Source organism: Excalfactoria chinensis, chromosome 6, assembly GCF_039878825.1.
Source record: "Excalfactoria chinensis isolate bCotChi1 chromosome 6, bCotChi1.hap2, whole genome shotgun sequence".
NCBI classification, from domain to species: Eukaryota; Metazoa; Chordata; class Aves; order Galliformes; family Phasianidae; genus Excalfactoria; species Excalfactoria chinensis.
Genome location: NC_092830.1, coordinates 8,613,746 through 8,624,739, shown reverse-complemented (window position 1 = coordinate 8,624,739; position 10,994 = coordinate 8,613,746). Strand labels below are relative to the sequence as shown.

The following is a 10,994-nucleotide window of genomic DNA, read 5'->3' as shown; positions in this document are numbered from 1 at the left end:
AGCACTTGCCTTTACCAAAGTAATTTTGGATGCAGCAGTGATAGTTATGGGCCTACTGGATTATGAAATGAGCGGGGTTTTAGTTTGAAAACTTGGTGGAGTTTATTTTCATTATAGATAATTTGCTCATTCTATGTATTGTGCTGCTCATTGCTTTTGAAATTCATCTTGGATTACAAGTACTTTATCTCTGTATGCTCTCAGGTCAACGCGCATGTGATGTTCAATGCATGCCTTCTGTATGTTGAGTATATTCAGTATGCTGAATATATCTTCACAGCAGCTTTTATCTTAATCATTTCTATCTTCCTAGAGAGGAATGTCCTCAAAGCAGTAATGTTAAGAGACTATTTGTTTTGTACAGCTGGTTTACAATTGGGTAGTCTGCCAAAGAATTCTCAGTAAGTTTGTGTTGTTATTTTGTGATGTAGGGATTTATAGCTCTGCCCTGCTTTGCTCTTGAAATGCAACTGATGTTTTATGGCTGTGGTGATGCATGGAGGTGCAGTAATATTTCATTCAATTGCAAAGATTAAATGCCAAAGATAGATCACTTTATTAAGTTTCTTTACATTTATTTAATTAATAATAAAAAATCAATGTGACCTTCTTTCATGTTGTGTTTGCAGATGCTGATAACTGTATTACAAGTTACACGATTGCTGATGGTTGCAAGTGGCACAATGAACATCCTTAGGAGCTGCTTGAAGTTCCCTTGCATAGTGAAATCCTGAAGTAGTTTTCTTGCTGGTGAGGAAAGAGCAGGTAGAATACAAGAAGGTTGAAGTGATATTTATAGTACTTATTAGGTGTAATAAGCTGTCATTTAATTCCACAATTCTGCATTTACACAACAACGTCACCTGAGAAAATAGATACAGAGTGTTCTATGTGCAAAGTGGTTATATTATTTTATACCGTGATGAGTTTACCATAGATTTGAAGCAACAGAAGTTGCTTGAACCATGCTTGAAAGTTCTTCCCATTTGAGGTAGCGGATTTAGCTGTGGAAAATTAGTTTTCATTCATCAGCATCCAGTCAAACATCTACACAATAAAAGCTGCAGAAAGTTGCAAATGACATAGTTTAGTGCAACAGAGCTACTTCCACAAGCCAGTAGGACTGGCTGAATTAGAGACTACCGCGATTGCAGCTCCTGCAAGAAGTGGCATCTCAGATGTTGCTGGAGTGAGAGGTAAGATCTGTTCAGTTACTTCTTAAGAGAAAGGTGCTTGTAGAACAGTTTATTATCAAAGTGAGAATTGGCTTGATGGTGTGATTGCACCCGTGTTAGTATTTCACTGTAGAATCAGTGTGAACTGGGATCTGGTATCTACAGAATACTAGATGACAGTGATGTGCAACATCTGGATGCCCAATGAAAATCGTGGCATGCCCTTTGCAGAGAGCATCTCTGTGGTAAGTAGGCAATGAATCCTGCTAGAATATGTCCATACAGATCTTTGAGAAAGGATACAGCTTAAGAAAGCAACATATTTTAACAGTTTCATGGGCACGAGTTAGGCTAATCAATGTGACAGCCTAAGATATGATCTGTCTTGAATACTGTATATTCATAAAGACAGGAAATAGATGTTGTTGCATAACCCGTTACTGCCAACAAGATGCATTTTGAGAACAGAATAATCTGAATGTCTTCTAACTAAATTAAGAGTACTTAGATAATAAAATAAACTTTTAATTCATGCTGTTTTTGAACACATTTCTCTGTATATGAATTCACCGGTCCCTGCAAGGATGCCTGGAAGTATTCTGTCTCCAGATCTAGGTAATGCTTAAATTTACTGTGTGCTGCTGTAGCTTAAGTAGATGTGTTTTTCTTCTCCGTTGCAGATTTTCTGTACCGTGCTTTGAACAAGAATAGTGCACCTGCATGTATTTAATCAACAGCATGTGTTTAGCAACAAGTTCTATGGACAATCATAGTGTCAGTTTGCACAGTCCAGTTTGCACAGTCCAGTTTGCACAGTCCAGTTTGCACAGTCCAGTTTGCACAGTCCAGTTTGCACAGTCCAGTTTGCACAGTCCAGTTTGCACAGTCCAGTTTGCACAGTCCAGTTTGCACAGTCCAGTTTGCACAGTCCAGTTTGCACAGTCCAGTTTGCACAGTCCAGTTTGCACAGTCCAGTTTGCACAGTCCAGTTTGCACAGTCCAGTTTGCACAGTCCAGTTTGCACAGTCCAGTTTGCACAGTCCAGTTTGCACAGTCCAGTTTGCACAGTCCAGTTTGCACAGTCCAGTTTGCACAGTCCAGTTTGCACAGTCCAGTTTGCACAGTCCAGTTTGCACAGTCCAGTTTGCACAGTCCAGTTTGCACAGTCCAGTTTGCACAGTCCAGTTTGCACAGTCCAGTTTGCACAGTCCAGTTTGCACAGTCCAGTTTGCACAGTCCAGTTTGCACAGTCCAGTTTGCACAGTCCAGTTTGCACAGTCCAGTTTGCACAGTCCAGTTTGCACAGTCCAGTTTGCACAGTCCAGTTTGCACAGTCCAGTTTGCACAGTCCAGTTTGCACAGTCCAGTTTGCACAGTCCAGTTTGCACAGTCCAGTTTGCACAGTCCAGTTTGCACAGTCCAGTTGGCACAGTCCAGTTGGCACAGTCCAGTTGGCACAGTCCAGTTGGCACAGTCCAGTTGGCACAGTCCAGTTGGCACAGTCCCTGTATTTTGCTATGTGTTTTAATAAAAAGCATCTCTTTATATGTTCATTTTATGTGGGTTTCACATATTGCTAGTTGGTTTTTATATCCTCTTGGGAGGACTTACATAGGTTGATTGAAAAACTTACATTTTGCAGTTTGCAGACAAGAAGTCAGGATGGTGACGGTAACTGGGCATAAAGGATACTGATGTATCAACACAAGATTGTTTCCAAAGCTTTTTACTATAACAGTCAATAGAGTTTATCTCGTTGCTACAATGAAAGCGAATGTAGCTAAAAGCAGAATGAAAGGCGTTCGGCTTTCCGTTACCTGGCTGCTGAGAGTCGTTCCTGCCACTGGGGGGCGGGGGTGAAGCCGAGCTCTGTGGCTCCAGGGGTGTCGTCCACCCGCCTGTAATCAGGTCCTGGGTGCGTGAGCGTTTGTGCTCTGCTGGCAGCCTGCGTGGGGTGACCGCCCCGTTAGCGGGGTGCGTTTCTGGGTGCCCCGGACTGGTGGGAGAAGGAGCCTCCCTCGGCCGTAGGGACGGGGGTTGCTCTGTAAGCCAGGGAGAAGCTGCCCCGGGGTCCCAGGCCCTTTGCTACTGAGGCGGTGGCTGGGGGTCCCCTGTAAGCAGGGAAGCTGTCTTTTGGCCGCTGCTTTTTGTGTGCCCGGCACCATTTGCCCGGTCTGCCCGCCTCTGCGATCCCCCGCAGCACCGGCTGGAAGTCCGCAGTGAGTCAGTGAGGTGAGAAAAGCCGCTCAAAGCGGGTTTTGCAGGGGTGAATTGCGTTGAGGGACGCAATGAGGGGGGAATGCAAGGCCTTCCTTGGCTGGGTGGTTGCGTGACCCGTTCGTTTTTTGACGTCGGTTTTCCCTTTTTTTACCGGTGTTGGGACTTGCCGCTCCGCGGGTCTGACGGTGTCGCCGCTGACGGTTCGGGAGCTGCTGCGGAAGAAAGAAGAAGCGGCGCGGAGGACCTGGCCGGCAGGAGCGAGTACGAAGCAGCTGCTGTCGATTATCTATCTCCTTGACTTACCTTTTGTCCTTGGAAGCCTCGGTTCAAGTAAGTGTTCTGCTCTTTTTAGCTCCTTATTGCCACCAGATACCTTTGAGAATAGAATTTATTCTCATGTTTTCTTCCGGCGATGTTTGCTTTTAATGTCTGGCGTGCACTGAGTTTTAGTTTTAAATGATGTCTCTGGTTCTTTGAAACGTCTTTCCTACTGTTTGAATTGTCAGCTACCCATTAGTTTCCTTTCTGCACCCATAAGGAAAATCCTTTTATTGGAGCTGTGGATTATACTGGCCTGTTTTTTGGTTCGTAGTCGTGACTGATATGGCACAGCTCTTCCCTTAATCTCGCCCACGTCCTCTGTCAGGCAGGGTCTGCTTTAGATTTTCAGTGAAGTACGTTGCTCACTTCCAGCTACCCTTTTGCTGATCTTTTCTTCCGTTGCAGTTTGTCAGCACTGTCTGCCAAAGTTAGATATTTATTTGGATTTATGGGATGAATTGGGTACTCGGGGGTAATTATATTTGCCTGGTTCCCCATCTACTGTTTGTGTCGTTTTCTCATCTGGTGCTTTATCCTTCCTTTCTTTGAATGTGATTTTATTGGACTTTATGCATTAATGTGTCCCTGATCAGTGGGCCTGTGTGGTTGCGTGACTGTTTCAGAAATGAGTCCCGTTGTCTGATTCAGTTCGTCCTGGGTGTCGAGTCACCGGAAGGCTTGCTTTCTAGGGCCCGGGACAGTATTTTGGGCAGTAGCCACATGCACGGGGTCTGTTTCCAGCGATCCAGTGGTTGTAAGCATGTGGTGTTTAGGTGGCCAACGGCTATAATCTTTTCACACATCTCATAGCTCGTTTAATGCTAGGAGTGGGACTATTTCTTTCTCCTCCCATTTTTGTGTGACATTGCTCCTCCTTTGTCTTATCTTACAAGCTCTCCTTGTTAAACATTCAGGCTTTTTAAGGCGTTTTTTCTTTTTGTTTATAGGTGACAACAGTTACAGGCACTGGTTGTTTGGTTGAATTGTGAGACTTACAGTGACTGTAGTGACTGCAAGGCTAGTTGTGAGCTTCGTGGCAACATCTGCGCTCTTTAGGAGGGTTGCAGTACCCACAGGTCCATCACATGGCTTGAAGCAACCGTGAGGCCTGTCATAGGGAGCGGAGCAGCTGCAGGACTTGTCGCAAGGCTTGGAGCAGCAACAGGGCCCATCACAGGAGCCCGAGCAACCCCAGGGCTGTAAATGCTGCAACCTGGCTGTTCTTCAACGTTGGGTAATCCTGCTTTGGTTTCAGTTTTTGGAACTGCGATTAAATTCACAGCTGCAGAAATCTAGATATCAGTACTCAGTGCTTGTGTCTGTTGCCTAATGTTCTCAATATTTTTAGAAAGAAGGAGGAAGAAAAAAAAAAAAAAAGAAAAAGAAAAAGAAAAAAAGAAAAAAGGTTGCCAAATACATAAAAAAAGAAATCAAGTTCCAAACTAGGGACGTCAGATGGGCCCTAGTTAGTTTCCATTTATCTCATGTATTTATGGAACAGATACATCTTCTAAATGAAGCTTATTAAGCAGTCTTTCAGTGTTGTTGTACTTGACACGTATCGTCTCAAACGCTTTATAGACAGTGCTTGTCAAAAGTCAGAAAGAACTTTCTCTTACATCCTCCTGTCTGTCTGATAAAAGATGAGGGAAGGGAGAAAAAAATGTGCAGTTCCTTGTGTGTCTGAGGTATGTTGCACCGGGAGTTGGGAAGGCAAAGTCCTTGCTGATGTCCTCCTGTGTATGTTTACAAAGCTATAATGGATCATTAAATTAGAGCTAGTGATAGGTTTTTAATTCCAGGTGGGAATGGTTTTGTTCATTTAATCGGATGTTATGCATATCAGAGATCAGGGATCTCTGGTATTTTTTGGGGAATCTTAATAATTGCCTCAGCACTGAGGCTCATATTCAGCACATAGCAGTATGGGCTTTCTGTTTTTTCTTTTTCTTTTTTTGTTTTGTTTGTTTTTTAGTTTTAAAGTATTGGGTTTTTTATTTGTTCAGCACATAGACAAGATTAATGTTGTCATTTTTCTGTTCATGTGGAAATTATGACCTGGAAGTGACCAAAACCTCACGCTGATCACAAATTCCCTGCAGTTACGAAGTAACCACATGAACTGATTTGGTGTTGTGATTTAGATTCAGTCATTATCTATCTCCATCTGCTTTAGTATTTTTAATCCTTTTAAACACTTGGCCTAGGTTATTCTGTGCAAAAAATAAATAAATGTATATATATATATATATATTCCAAAAACCCGTCAGGTTTATGCTGATAACCACTTTGTTTTACTATTGTTCTCAGTTAGTTCCATCAGATGTACTCTTCTGCAGTTCTGAACTTAAGAACTGAAATGCTAAAACTAAGCATAAGTTGTAGAGCAGTTTGAAAAGCTGTGAACTTCTCTAAGACCTTTTAGATCCCATCTGTTAAAGGGCAGTTATTCTGCCTGGTTATTCATATTCATTCTTACTGTTTCTTATCATTTAGGAATCTGTTTCTACTTTTGCTATGACCAAGTCCGCTTATCTTATCCATCCCATGAGTTTTCACGCAGGAAAGTCCGCGATAGTTCTTGAAACAGCACCTTTTGAAAGGTTTTGCCTGCTCCACCCAGTGTTCCGAAACACAGTTTTCTGAGTAGTAAAAGTCACCGTTCATTCCTCCATAGCAATGAATCCATCTCAGTCCTGAGGTATGTCTATTTCAGCACATAAGTTAATTTTTATTAACACGGGATCTAAAACAGAGTATTAGTCTGGTAAGGAACTGCCATTATATTCTATGTATGTATGCATAGTCTGTAAAGCATTATATTCTAGTATGTGAAGTCCACTGTTTTTCTTTCCTTAGCAATTTTCTTTCCTCTTGTGCTTTTTCTGCTTTTATAAGCAGGGTACTATTTTTCTGGAGACATTGACAGCGGGCGTTATTCAGCGCTCATGGAGAGCCTTCAGTTAACAGGCTTTAGCAGGGGGGTTGGAGCTTGACGGTCCTCAAGGTCCCATCCAACCCAAACTATCCTACGATTCAGTGTTATTATCTTATTATCAGATCATACTTTTCCTTACTGGCTTTTGGAGTTATTTATTTACATGTCAAACGATGTTTCCAATACAGACAGTCACAGTGAAATGACTCAGTGATGACTGTGTGGTACAGCTATATTTTAAGGAAATAGATTTGTTTACCTTATGAAGTACTAAAGTCTTGAATTTAGTAGTCAGATAATTATATTTAAACGTAATACAGCAGACGATTTTGCAGCCTGATTTGCCATCTCTTCCAAGGAAAAAGCACATACTGGGAAGCGAGGGTTGTGAATTCAGCTTGTTTCAGAATAATCTGTTTTTTCAGCATTGCTAACTAGCGTTTTATAATGTGTACCAATCATCAGAAATCCGCTTAATACAAGATTATTTCTGGCTCCTTAATGTCCTTCTGTTTTTGTTTTGTTTGTTTGTTTTGTTTTTGTTTTGTTTTGTTTTTTCAGCTCTCTTATCATGATGCAGTGGAAGTGTCTGCTAAATCAGCTGTCTCGAGCGCGTTTACCCTTTCTTTTCCCTCCATGTCAAACTCACGATGTCACTCAGATGTCCAAATAATCCACTCTAGACTTTGATTTTCAAGGAGGAAGACACTTGCCAAAGATTGCGGTAGTACTCACCCCTATACTTTAGTGTTTTAATAGTGCATTTCTCTTTAATCTTAATGCATTCAGTCAGTAACTCTTCTTTTCTCATCATTTCAGTAGTTTTTTTCTTCTCCTTTTTCCCATAGGATATATTTTTTCCCACTTGGTGAGTTGATGCCAGCGGAAACATTGTTGGAGTTCAAAGGGGAGAGATTGTTTGGCTAAAATCTATCAGTACATTGTAAGTAATCCTGCATCACAAATACATTTGATTATGGTTAGGAGAAATAGCAGCAAAGTAATTGAGTTTTATTAGTGTTGAAAAATGTGTACACTTGTCTATTCTCAGTGCTATTTCAGAGATAATTCTTTCTTTAATGTCAGTTTATTTTTATGTGCTTTCACCCATAAGCCAGCTTCTCTGATATTTGAGATGGGACCGAGTAAGATTGTGGCAGATGTAAAAACACGGTATGGTCGATGTCAGAAGATATTTCCAGAGGAGACCTGCTCGAGCACGGCCCCCTATCTCAAGCCCCCAGGGTCACGTCCAGGCTGCTTTTGAAGATATCTTTGGTAGGGTATTGCACAGCCTGTGACAGTGTTCTGACACCGACACATTAAAGAAGGGTATCCTGATGTTTGGAGGAAACTGCCTGCATTGCAGCTCGTGCCCTTTGCCTCTTGTCCTGTCATCAGACACCACTGGAAAGAGTCTAACTCTGTCTTCTTTATTTCCACTGTTCGGTTATTTGATCCCAGTAATAAGTTGTGTGTTTGGTATGTGCTATTAGTGTTACTTACCTGAGTGATTAGTTAGAGGGACATTCTTATGAGAATACTTAATTTTACTCTCCATTCCTTTTTTCTTTTTATCTTTGACTGAATTGTAATATAGAGGTAATCACTTGGAAGCAGAGCCGCAGTGAAACCACACGGATAAATTTGACTGTTTCTGCTTTCTGAAGTTGCTTTCGCGTACTGAAACTTATGAGCTCTGAAGAGGTAACTGTGCTTAATCTTAGGGGCTGCTTTATGCTCGCTAGGGTTTACGTGACTGATACGCAGCGCTGGCAGACGAGCAGGGTGGTACAAGGAATCCGAAAAGGAGGAGAAGCCGATGGTTTGCACCCTTCTCAGGACAGGATGAGGTGGTGTGTTCGCGAATTCAGGCTGCTAGTTAAACCCCAGGAAAAACCAAGCTACAGATGAGGAACAACATGAAGGTGACGACAGGCTTGCTGGGTTAGGTTTGTCTCAGGGCTGTGCACCTACCCGGGCTTCTTCCCTCTTTATTTTTATGGACAGAATTGAAAGTCTGCACACCGCTGAATTCTTTTCTTTGGAAATGATCTGCTTTCCCTCTGCTTTTAATCTGTTTGAGCAAGTTTCTTCTTTTAAGAGGTAGAGAAGGCATTCCGTGAGTCTGCATCAAAAAGGCAAAGTTAAAAGGCAGACTCCTCCTGAGAAGAAGCCTGACAGCGCTTCACTCACATAGGCTGGAATCCTATTATTGAAGACTGAAAAATGCAAACGGGCCACAGAGAACCGAACTGAGCAAACACAGCATTTTATAAAGAGAGAGAAGAGAAAAGCTGAGAAGCCCTAAGCCCATATTAAATTTGCCAAACGAACTGCAGGACAGACTACAGTGCAGTATAAATAACAAGTATAGTTTTCCTAGTGTCACACATTCTGGTTGGTTTTTGAATATTTGTGATGTTACAACTTATGGATTAATAACCTAATTTGTATTGCAATAAAATGAAAGAGTATTTGTGACTAAATCTGGATTATAACTCTGTCAGATTTTGCCCACTTAGCACATCTCTGCCAGACACAGTGCTCTATGCAGAAGATCACCATTTGCTTTCGAGTGCTAATGTACATATGTGACTTTAAATCTCATTTTTACTTGTGTTCACTTGAGGGATTTGAATGAAGGACCCGAATTAAAAGCAGATCTGTAACACAAGAGATTATTTGTAGAATCATGCAGAATTCTGAACAGCTCTCTGTGTAACACAAGACATCCCTTACTGTTTTTTTATTCATCTTTCAAACCCTCAGTTTCATGTGGTTTCATTGCATTATTTGTCTCCTTTCTCAGCATCAAGTAATAAACACTAAACTGTTTAAAGCTGCTTTTACTGAATGTGTTGCTTTCTTAAGTGAAGAAGATTTTGTCAGGCAGCTTTTATTCACAAATAAATGTTTGTTTTTGGTTTTTTTTTTTGGTTGTTTGTTTTAATCCTTAAACTTTTTGTTTTGGTCATGTGATATCCCTTTCTGCTATTTGTGGTGACTCAGCACATGTCATTTTCATCACGCTCAAAGTGCAATCTGTCACTGGAAAATGGACTCTCAGTTTGTGAGGCTGGCAAAAACGGTGGCCTAAAAAGGCCTCGCAACCCTTTGAGAATGTTACAATAGGTGTTCCACAAAGAGATTTGCTTTTTGTTCTGTGCTCCAGCGTGTCCAATTATTATAATGGGAAAAGACTTCCCTAAGCATGCTGAGGAAAGCATACTCATCTCTAGTAACAGCTTCACAAGGCACAGCTTGAAATGTTTGTTTGTTTGTTTGTTTCCATTTGAGACTGCATAATAATATGTATAACTGCATAATATAATACACCTTTTTTTTCTTTTTTTTTTTTTTCTTTTTTTCTTTTTTTCCCAGTGTGTTACAAGGTTCATTTTCTCTATCAGATGATCACAAATGACAACTGACATCCTTTGGTATTTATGGAAAAAGAAGGCATATAAATGAAAGTGTGAAGAAGGGCTGTACGGTCCCATCGTTCCTATGTGTGCTATGGGTAAATGAGCTGAGTATCCAAACAACCTGACAGAAGGGCTTTGGTAACTGGAAGTCAAACGTTTCATTCTCAATGCTTGAACTGATTTTACATCTGCAATGTCAACCAAAAATCAGAGCTCACCGGTGGTTCTCGAGAGCCTTTTTTATGTGTTTTTGAGTGAAACTCTTAAGGAAGTTCCTGGCCTTTGCTTGCGGAGCAGATAATTAATATATTGAAGTCTTGTTTCCTGATTTCTTCCTGTACACCTGCTATGCTATGACTATACATAGAGATGTAAGGACATTTTAAAATTGGAACTCTGATTCCACTATGATTTTTCACTTAGAATATTTTGAAATAAAGGTATCTTAGTCCTCATTTTCTTGGTAATGAATGTGTAATGTGTTGCCAGTCTTCTCTGAGGTACTTCCAGCAGAAAAAGGCATCTGGCAATTAGAAAAGCATATCAGATAACAGCGGTTGTTGTAAATACCCAGAACCTAAGCAAGTTTTTTATCTGGCAGGTTTCCATGCAGGTCAGCTGTCACTCTTTCATTTATCTTAATATTAGGGCTTCTGCCTGTTAAGCGTCCGCTTAGGTACCGATTGCTACAAAAGGCTGGACGCTTCCTGTCAGAGAGCCGCTGGGGGACACACACATATCTTACAGCATCGGAGCCTTTGGATAGTTTCTACATTTCCTGGGCACTATCTTTGATAGGTATTTGAGGGCAATAGGAATTCCCAGCTCTGCCTATTAAGAGTCACAGTGAAACTGAAAATTAGAACAATGAAAGATGACTTTGTGTCCTGCGACAGGGAATTACAATGGACC

The 10,994-nt window shown here is 41.3% G+C and overlaps 1 long non-coding RNA gene across 3 annotated transcripts; it reads left to right on the top strand.

The window, feature by feature from the left end:
- Nucleotides 1-3,037: 3,037 nt before the first annotated feature.
- LOC140254094 (uncharacterized) lies at nucleotides 3,038-9,980 on the top strand. 3 transcript variants are annotated; one of them, XR_011904053.1, is made up of 6 exons: nucleotides 3,038-3,725; nucleotides 4,664-4,950; nucleotides 6,280-6,417; nucleotides 7,216-7,378; nucleotides 7,503-7,597; nucleotides 8,255-9,980. It is a non-coding gene; the product is annotated as an uncharacterized lncRNA (long non-coding RNA). The 3 variants fall into 3 exon arrangements; XR_011904052.1 differs by having other exon boundaries at nucleotides 6,213-6,417; XR_011904054.1 differs by lacking the exon at nucleotides 6,280-6,417.
- The last annotated feature ends 1,014 nt before the right edge of the window (nucleotides 9,981-10,994 follow it).